This window comes from Uranotaenia lowii, unplaced genomic scaffold (genome assembly GCF_029784155.1).
Source record: "Uranotaenia lowii strain MFRU-FL unplaced genomic scaffold, ASM2978415v1 HiC_scaffold_657, whole genome shotgun sequence".
Taxonomy (NCBI): Eukaryota; Metazoa; Arthropoda; class Insecta; order Diptera; family Culicidae; genus Uranotaenia; species Uranotaenia lowii.
In genome coordinates, this window is record NW_026598597.1 from 5430 (window position 1) to 14697 (window position 9268).

At 34.8% G+C, this 9268-nt stretch overlaps 2 non-coding genes across 2 annotated transcripts; both read right to left on the reverse strand.

The window, feature by feature from the left end:
* Positions 1-6939: 6939 nt before the first annotated feature.
* On the reverse strand, positions 6940-7021 carry Trnas-gcu (transfer RNA serine (anticodon GCU)). The gene has a single exon. It is a non-coding gene; the product is annotated as a tRNA-Ser (tRNA).
* A 996-nt stretch (positions 7022-8017) lies between these two features.
* Positions 8018-8099, reverse strand: Trnas-gcu (transfer RNA serine (anticodon GCU)). The gene has a single exon. It is a non-coding gene; the product is annotated as a tRNA-Ser (tRNA).
* Between the last annotated feature and the right edge of the window lie 1169 nt (positions 8100-9268).

A 9268-nucleotide genomic window follows, 5' to 3' on the forward strand; every position in this document is an offset into this window, starting at 1 on the left:
CGCGGGCAGGAGTATTAAACGTTACAAGATTTCGATTACTCTATAAAACGTGTGATCAACATCTACTTGCTAAGTGTTAGTGAATCTCGTTTTTAAGCTTTTTTTTATCAGATTTGAGCTTTTTTGCCTTCAGAGAATTGGAGATGAAAGCCTCAATCTGACAAAAAAAGCTTAAATCTAATTGATGTTCTCCACACGGCTTCTATAACGTTGCATCCGGGTGGCCGAGGGTAGTGTTCGTGCTGCTCTGTGATATTATGCTGGTTGTTTCACCAACACTTTTTTGTTTTGGGATAATTAACTTCAAAAACGACCATGTTGTCCGTTTTTTGTACCGAGTGTTTTTTAGGTAAATTGTCCTGTCTAATCTGTACACGCTCAGGAAGTCTGCGTAAGAAATGTCAAAAACAACTCTATATCAAGGTCAGTAAAGTATCTACAGTACAGTACGAAGTACGAAATCATTCATCCAAAAACTCAATTAGGTATCGTGCAAATGTCCATTTGCTGGGAATCAAATCAAGTTCAAGTCTGGTCAAATTAGTTCGAATGCTGTCGATAACAAAAACGTGTAGCTCGACATCGCCCAAGTATAGCTTGAACATCGTCTGAATATGAATGCAGAAATTTCGCAAAATATGGTCTATCACTCTCTGAAATATCGCAGGTGCCGAGTTGACACCAAAAAGCAATCGATCGTGTTCGTACAGTCCGTTGCATAAGTAGACATACGAATACGGTATTGAAAAATGAAGTTGATGCAGCTGAACGCCGATTTTTCAGAGATTAGCTGGTTAAATGATGATGGAGTTGACATCGACAAATCGTGTGAATTGATGATTCGAGCGGATTCGTTTATAACGGAAAAATATAGGACGCCTTGACGCATTCCATTTAGTGTTCGTTTTTTTGCAGACTTCTTAGCTTGATTCCTCGAACTCTGTGGATTTCAGTACTATCGAATACTTTTATACGAATTTTATAAGTAGAAATGGAATGAGGGGCTCAATCTTCGAGTCGAGTGACGTGACTCGCCCGAATTTCACGTCGTACTCCAGGGTCCAGTACGGGTTTCAAGTAAGAAACAAGAATTCCGATTGGGTTTCGAAACTCCTCCAAACTGATGTTTCATGCTGGAAAGTTTTTTCTGGAGTGTGGATAAAGAGTTGAAATTTGTTGAAGAAATTAGTTTACGAATATTGAATTTTCGAAAGTGGTAAAACACATGCCTCTGTTTTCTGAAGTTTGTCCTGCACAAGTTTATAATTAACATTATTTGAACAGGAAAACTAACATCACACAACAGAGAAAAAAAAACAACTGCTAAAGACACCGTAATAAAACCTAACAAAAACAACAACAAACAAACAAAAAATAGACAACCAGAATGAAAACAACAAAACACACAAATAGGAACAGATGAAATCCGTGTATATTAGTTAAATGTTTAGGTAGACTAAAACACTATATTACTATTCTAAATCATATTGCAGCTGCGCAAAAGCAAACCCTGATGAGTAGGATGAGGAGAAAAATAGTGTTGGAAAACACCACATTTGACAAAAAATGCTATGCGTATTATGTATTTATCTAGATATATACATACATGCATAACAACAGATATACAAATATGAGAATTATATTGATGCCCCAGGCTGGTAGGAAAAAAAAGTTGTGGGAAGAAAGCAGAAAAAGAGAACTTTTAGGCGAAACGCGCTGTTGTACAACAGCACTATTAGAAGAAGTATGTATATGAAAGTATATATATAGAAATAAAAAAAACCAAAAGGTAAACACTTATAATAACAGAGAGAAGTAAATAGTGCTCTGAGTGTTACAAGCGAGTGTGTAAAAAATCGAACAATAAAGTGATGAGCACTGTTACCAACAAAAGAGAAGTCCTGTTCTGATCACTTTTATACGCTAGATTCTTACGGAAAAAATAAATAACAAATTGTGGTTTTAAATGAAAACAAAAAGTAGCAAAGGGAATGTGTAATTTAAAGAGAAAAAAACCAAACAAATAATAATAGGATGAGCACAAAATCGAAGAAAACAAAAACCCAAAAAACCCATTGCATAAAAGGTGAAACAAAAAACACAAGAAGTTTAATTGTTGTGCATAATTTATTGATGTTGTATATCTTAGAGAGAGAAAAAATGTGCTATTTATTTACTATTTTGTTGACGATCTATTAGCGTACAATCTTGTCCTGTTCTCAACTATTAAAACAAAACGGAAACCTATACAAGAAAGTAAACCTTAATCGTTCTTGCCAGTTTTATTTGCGGACAATCTTTATGTTACTATTCCTAGTTTTTATCTAGAGAAGGAAAAAAAAACAAAAAAAACATGCTTTGAACTTTAACATCATGAAGCGGTATTAATCAGACTTACCAGAAGTAGAAGAACAACAACAACAAAAAAACAAACAACATTACCGTTAATGAATAACGTCATCAACTGAGGGAGCGAATTATTCCACGAACTTTTCCCTTGAAAATATCCCACCGTAATTTAAAAGGAAACGAATTGAACACGACAAGACACAAAAAAACTATCCTCCAATAAAACTGAAACCCTGAAGAAGAAAAAACTCAAACCGAAACGTGATGCTATTATATAAAAAAAAATATTCGTAACCTAGCGGCTGCCCAATTACAAGTTATTGAATCTAAACAAAACGAATCCCTATGTAAAACTTTCGACGATTCAGTTTATGACGTTTTTTCGAGCGACAATTCGAGAACGAAGACGCATCAGAAGTTATTTGCGAGAAGTAGAAGACAGAAGAAGAGAAACCGAACAGAAGCAACAAACCGGATGGACAGAAATCGTCTGCGTATGGCTGATCGGTGTTAGCCTGTTAGGTGAAGAGAAATAGGAAAGAAAAAACAACAAAGTAAGAAAAATAAAACAAGAACTTAGGTATTTGTTATATATGTTTGGAGCAAGGCGACTATTTTTAACGTGACCTATCTCCCCCAGAAGAAGATAAAAAAAGCCGTGAAAAAAAAAACAAAACATCAGGAAATACGCTATAGTAGAAACAAAGGGAAAACACACACACACAAACAACACAAACAAAGAAACAAATTACGCAGAAAACTGTATTCGCGAGATGATGGACACGAAATTGATTACATTAGGTAAAATTCGTGAAAAAAAAAACAAGTTTATACACTGGATACGAAAAAGAAGCTACGATGCACAAACAAAAAAAAAGAAACCCCGCGTAGGCTGAATGGGCTAGAGAAAATGTGATTATTTCACAACAAACCACACCAATCGCGCGGTTACAAATCATGGAATATAAGAAGAACACAAAACAGGAATGAGAAGTTATAGGAAAACAAAACAAACAAACAAAAAAAAAAACACTGGAAGAGTGGAGGCACGGAGGAAGTAAAAATGGAAACAAAAACAAACAAAATCGGAAAAGAGAGCATGAAAAAATAATATATATATATAAATACCAAAAATATTATATAATAATAACAAGAAGTAAATATATATATATATAAAATATGTGATTACAATGGTTGTTCTCCGAACGTTTTTTCGCGAAGGAATGTCCACCCCGAGGGCTGGGAAAAAATTACTGCTGTGTCCTTTAAGTCCTCTTTCGCTCCCCATCTCCGCATTGAATTACAGATTAAAACAATTTGGAATTTCAAATCCAGGTGTTACATTTACATTTCAGGATTTCAAATCGAAATTGTAATTCGGAATTTGATTTAAGATTTCAGATTCAAATTCAATTTTTAGATTTTTTATTCAAACTTTTCAAACTTCCGATTTCATATTCAGATTCCAATTTCGGAAACAGATATTAAAATTCCTATTTTTGATTCAGATTTCCGATTCAGATTCAGATTTCAGATTCAAAATTCAGATTCAGATTTCAGATTTCATAATCAGATTTCAGATTCAGATTACAGATTCAGATTTCAGATTTCAGATTTCAGATTTCAGATTTCAGATTTCAGATTTCAGATTCAGATTTCAGATTCAGATTTCAGATTCAGATTTCAGATTCAGATTTCAGATTTAGATTTCAGATTCAGATTTCAGATTCAGATTTTAGATTCAGATTTCAGATTTCTGATTTAGATTTCAGATTCAGATTTCAGATTCAGATTTCAGATTCAGATTTCAGATTCAGATTTCAGATTTAGATTTCAGATTCAGATTTCAGATTCAGATTTCAGATTCAGATTTCAGATTCAGATTTCAGATTCAGATTTCAGATTCAGATTTCAGATTCAGATTTCAGATTCAGATTTCAGATTCAGATTTCAGATTCAGATTTCAGATTCAGATTTCAGATTCAGATTTCAGATTCAGATTTCAGATTCAGATTTCAGATTCAGATTTCAGATTCAGATTTCAGATTCAGATTTCAGATTCAGATTTCAGATTCAGATTTCAGATTCAGATTTCAGATTCAGATTTCAGATTCAGATTTCAGATTCAGATTTTAGATTCAGATTTCAGATTCAGATTCAGATTTCAGATTCAGATTCAGATTTCAGATTCAGATTTCAGATTCAGATTTCAGATTCAGATTTTAGATTCAGATTTCAGATTCAGATTTCAGATTCAGATTTCAGATTCAGATTTCAGATTCAGATTTCAGATTTCAGATTCAGATTTCAGATTCAGATTTCAGATTCAGATTTCAGATTCAGATTTCAGATTCGGATTTCAGATTCGGATTTCAGATTCGGATTTCAGATTCAGATTTCAGATTCAGATTTCAGATTCAGATTTCAGATTCAGATTTCAGATTCAGATTTCAGATTTCAGATTCAGATTTCAGATTCAGATTTCAAATTCAGATTTCAGATTCAGATTTCAGATTCAGATTTCAGATTCAGATTTCAGATTCAGATTTCAGATTCAGATTTCAGATTTCAGATTCAGATTTCAGATTCAGATTTCAGATTCAGATTTCAGATTCAGATTTCAGATTCAGATTTCAGATTCAGATTTCAGATTCAGATTTCAGATTCAGATTTCAGATTCAGATTTCAGATTCAGACTTCAGATTCAGATTTTAGATTCAGATTTCAGATTCAGATTTCAAATTAAGATTCAGATTTCAGATTTCAGATTCAGATTTCAGATTCAGATTTCAGATTCAGATATCAGATTCAGATTTCAGATTCAGATTTCAGATTCAGATTTCAGATTCAGATTTCAGATTCAGATTCAGATTTCAGATTCAGATTTCAGATTCAGATTTCAGATTCAGATTTCAGATTCAGATTTCAGATTCAGATTTCAGATTCAGATTTCAGATTCAGATTTCAGATTCAGATTTCAGATTCAGATTTCAGATTCAGATTTCAGATTCAGATTTCAGATTCAGATTTCAGATTCAGATTTCAGATTCAGATTTCAGATTCAGATTTCAGATTCAGATTTCAGATTCAGATTTCAGATTCAGATTTCAGATTCAGATTTCAGATTCAGATTTCAGATTCAGATTTCAGATTCAGATTTCAGATTCAGATTTCAGATTCAGATTTCAGATTCAGATTTCAAATTCAGATTTCAGATTCAGATTTTAAATTCAGATTTCAGATTCAGATTTCAGATTCGGATTTCAGATTCAGATTTCAGATTCAGATTTCAGATTCAGATTTCAGATTCAGATTTCAGATTCAGATTTCAGATTCAGATTTCAGATTCAGATTTCAGATTCAGATTTCAGATTCAGATTTCAGATTCAGATTTCAGATTCAGATTTCAGATTCAGATTTCAGATTTAGATTTCAGATTCAGATTTCAGATTCAGATTCAGATTTCAGATTCAGATTCAGATTTCAGATTTCAGATTCAGATTTCAGATTCCAGATTCAGATTTCAGATTCAGATTTCAGATTCAGATTCAGATTTCAGATTCAGATTCAGATTTCAGATTCGGATTTCAGATTCAGATTTCAGATTTCAGAACTGTATTGCATGCGTATTTGAATTTTCTGGATGATTTAATGCGCAAAAATATTTCTTCCTTACAAATTTCCATGCTAAAGTGAAACGCGTTGCGCTAATTACGCTTAAAGTCATTTTTTGCAGCGATCTAACAGTTATCTTAAGCCTTGATCTGTACAGGTAATTTGAAACTAGAATTCAGTTTTTTGAGAATTGCATCAACAATGAAAATTCATAATGTAAATTAATGACGTTGAATCCAACTTTCTAACCTAACATTATAAGATTAAAAATATCGGTTTTTGGTTGTTATAACGTCAAATTTAGATGAACATGATGAAAAATCTTAGACAAACATTGATTGCAAAAAAACAGCGATCTCAGAACTCAACCGTTGTTAATTTAGAAACGCGCAAATGTGCTACACTCAGAAGTATAAATTCAGTATTATATTATTAATTTTATTGTAAAACTTCAGTCATAAAATTAAACACAACACCTTCAGTAACTCAAAGATACAAAATTCGTAGAATTTGATCCAGTGGATTCTGAGATACCGAAAGCTGAATTGGTGTTTTCCAGATTAGATTTCTATGCGGTATAGGTACTTAATGTGTTTAGCAGCAGATCTTTTTTCATACCTACATGTTTTACATAATTTATGAATAATATCTCTATCATTCATAACACAAATGGTGATTTTTGATAGTAAAATCTTTAGAGAGAAACAATTCAGCCCAATTCAGTTTAAAATTTACTTTCTATATTTAAATGATATTTGAAATTGTCTACTCGAATTATCTTCCATCAATGTTGCAATGGTTGGTAAAAATGTTCCCATCGCAATTCTAAAAACTTTCGTTTTGTCATCAATTCGTTTAAATTTTACAAAACAAACTAAACAAATCTTTACTTAAATGAAAATCCCTACTTCAAAAAACCACAAGGCCTCTACTGTAAAATAGCATTTCTGTTCAGTGATCAGCAAAAAAGATACTCGACGAGGATGGGATTCGAACCCACGCGTGCAGAGCACATTGGATTAGCAGTCCAACGCCTTAACCTCTCGGCCACCTCGTCGTGGCGATGGCTGGCGACCCGAAAGCCGAAACACATTTTTCGATCCATCTCCAAGGGGAATTTCGTACTGGAAGCAGAGTCAGTTGAGACCAACTGGTTATACCGAAATCCATCGTTCGTTGGTATTTGTGTTTCAAATCGCCTGTGACGTCACCAACGGCAGCAACCGGTTGCCACACCACCGATTGGGGAAGGTGTGTGCGAAATGTGTAAGTAGCAAAACTGACAGCCAGCCCTGCAGAGAATGCTGCTTGCTTGTTTTGTTCCAACTGCTTTATCGAGCAAGCAAAAGAGACCCGGTTTGCATCTGTCTCTGCCTGAGGGGTGAGAAGATATACACGGCAATCATTGAAGGGCACCCAGCGAAAACGGAGAAACGAAAATGTGAGCAGGAGAAAACAACAACCGAAACGACACGGCTTTAGTTTTGTGTTTATTTTCAACAGGATGGATGACGAGAGAAAAGTTCATAAACTCATTTGTCATTCTACTACACCGGGTACTAGCAGCTGGCGTGTAAAACCATTCGAGGTTGATGCAAACAATTTTGTTATGATTCAATTAGTACATTGTTAGTATTGTTTACAAACATTATGTCAACATAAAAATTTTAATGAACCTCTACTCCTATTCATTTAATTCATAATAAACGCGAAATTTAAGGCATCATAACATGACGATAATGAACAGCGCTGCTGAATGAAGTTGCTTGATTAATTTCCATTTCCAGAGGCAGCGCAAATGAATACCTTAATATGATGTGAAGTACTCTTTCAGAAGATAATCAGAAGAGAAATATGCATTTTTTCCATTTCCTTAATATGCAATTTGAATGATGTAGGTACAATCAACCAATGATTTGTTGGGAAACTAGCGAAAATCAAAGATCTTGTTTTTCTTTACTGTATCCTTTTGCAGATACCATTGTTTACATTAAAGGACCCCCCGATATAAAAATTGATATATCCCCCTCGTACAGAGGCACAAAAAATTATCCGACGAGGATGGGATTCGAACCCACGCGTGCAGAGCACATTGGATTAGCAGTCCAACGCCTTAACCTCTCGGCCACCTCGTCAGGTCGGTGACGGATGGCCTCGAAAGTGCGTTCAAAAGCCTTGGCGGCCCCAATCCCGACGGGATTGTCCGATCTGGATGAGATGGGTAGTGGAAGGATTCAGAACGAAAAGGTTAAAAACCGAAATAATGAAACAGGTCCTACAATCCACATTGTTCAGCACTTTTTTGAAGTGCTTCCTAACGATTGCAATGTTTCAAACGATGAAACACGAAATGATCTAGTTATAGGTGGGTTTGTAAATTGAAACAGGTGCGAGAGATTTCTCCTAAACAATTAAGCGCATCGATGCAAAGCGTCTTCTGAAAAAAAAAAAGCAAATTAACAAGTGAATACCCTTTATTGTTCTTGGTAAGACGTATGAGAAAATCGCTAAATTTTTGAATTTTCAGTTAAAAATAAGCAATTTGATACTTGCATATTGATATCCAATGATTTGCAACTTCCAATCTAAGTAGCTTCTGACTCTGGATGATATTGTAAATCAGTTTTGAAAGTTATAAGCATTGATCCCAGATTCAGTCAGCGAACAAAGCAAAATTCAAAGAGATGAATCATCCTCAAGGATCCAAAATTCTGGAAAAAAGAAAACATTGGCTCCGAAGGTACGGACCTTGGACGTACCACGGTCTAGCTGGTCTAGCTAGGAGGATAGATGGATGTATTGTAGGGATGAATCATCCCAAAGGATAAAAATCCCAGAAAAAAGGAGAACGTTGGAAACCTTTTAATGTTCGCAACAACCAGAGAGCCGACATAGCATTTGACAAAGACCTCGTCCTCGTAGAGATAAGACTGCGAGTTGCGCGTGTCAAACGGCGCTGCGTGAGGAGAAAGACGGATGTGGATACGATGTTCCGCCGGTTGGAGAATCCAGAAATGAAAAGGGCTTACGCTAAACAGCTTGAATCTCGAGCCTCAGAACTGCCGACAGACGGGAACAGTGGAGGAGCAATGGTCTGGAACCAAGAACACTTTGATCAGGACGAACGCGTTTTGGAACTATCTGTAAAATGTTGGGAAGAAGTACAGTACCGTTCATAATTTTATAGAAATCGGATGCACGCGCACTGTCACTTCGACTTTGAACTTCCATAACTTTTTACTCTGATGATATTTTTTGATCATTTTTTTGCGTTATATAGATCAACTATCAAACTATTTTATCA